Below are 1,276 nucleotides of genomic sequence, written 5' to 3'. Positions count from 1 at the left end.
TCCAAAACGGCCAAATTTGGAGCCGTTTTGACCGTCAACGTTCTACTAATTAGCAAGTTAGCGAATTCCTTACACAGCCCATTTTGAGACGTTTTTGGCCCTAATGATTAGACACAGTTCTTATGATTGTATGGAACAAGAATTTGTCAAATGGACATTACAAATTGGAGATGGATCTATAGGCCATCCAAACAATGAAGGCAGAGTGGCAATACCACCATGAATGTTGATCCATGGGAACTCCATTTTGAGTGGCAATACCACCACGAATGTTGATCCATGGGAACTCCATTTTGAGTTTGGTAGATTGGGTATACAAAGATCTTCAGAGGGTGGAGGAATATGGATGCTTCTTTAAAGACCGTGCTATACTTGCACCACGAAATCTAGAGGTTGATAAGGTTAATGAACTAGCCTTAAGTGCATTGCCTGGTCTTGAAAGAGAATACCTCAGTGCTGATTTGGTTGCTTCTTCCGAGAATGACGCAATATTGTACCCAATTGAGTACTTGAATAGTTTGAACTTGGGTGGTGGTTATCCCCCTCATCGCTTAATTCTAAAGATCAACGCTCCTATCATGCTGCTCCGCAATTTGGATCCTCAGTGGGGACTTTGTAATGGTACAAGATTGATATGTAAGCAATTTCACTCAAAGCTGATAGAAGCAGAAATCATTACAGGTACCAACATTGGAGACAAGGTCTTTATTCCCAAGATAACTTTCATACCTACTATGCTGCAATTGCCTTTTGACATGAGAAGGAGACAATTTCCTGTAAGGTTAGACTTTGGTATGTCAATAAATAAGTCCCAAGGACAAACATTGAGTGTATTGGGACTTTACTTGGCCACCCAAGTATTCACACATGGACAATTGTACATTGCTATGTCACGTGTTAGATCATCTGATGCAGTGAAAGTGTGTGTGTAAATCATCATATGAAACAAGAAAGCAGCATAGAAGGTTCAAGTGAAGTCTTCACAACCAATGTTGTCTACAAGGAGGTTTTCTAAATGGCATAAATCAAGATGTAAGGAATCTATGCCCAAAAGGTAGAGAATAAGCTATTGATATAGCAGCTTACAAATGCTGGAGACTACAATCATAGGCATATCTGTATCAATGAAAAAAATGTTTTCAATGATGTAACACGTGTAATCTATGCTGTCTTTCTATGCAATCTTTCACATTGATTCTTCTCTTTGGTATTATTGAATTCATGTGTATAAATATGCTTGAATTTAGCTAAAGATACCATGTAGATCCACAAAAGA

This window comes from Cibotium barometz, chromosome 1, assembly GCF_041138505.1.
Source record: "Cibotium barometz isolate CiBa-2024 chromosome 1, ASM4113850v1, whole genome shotgun sequence".
NCBI lineage: Eukaryota > Viridiplantae > Streptophyta > Polypodiopsida > Cyatheales > Cibotiaceae > Cibotium > Cibotium barometz.
The sequence above is the reverse complement of the archived record's forward strand: the minus strand, read 5'-3'. Positions refer to the sequence as shown.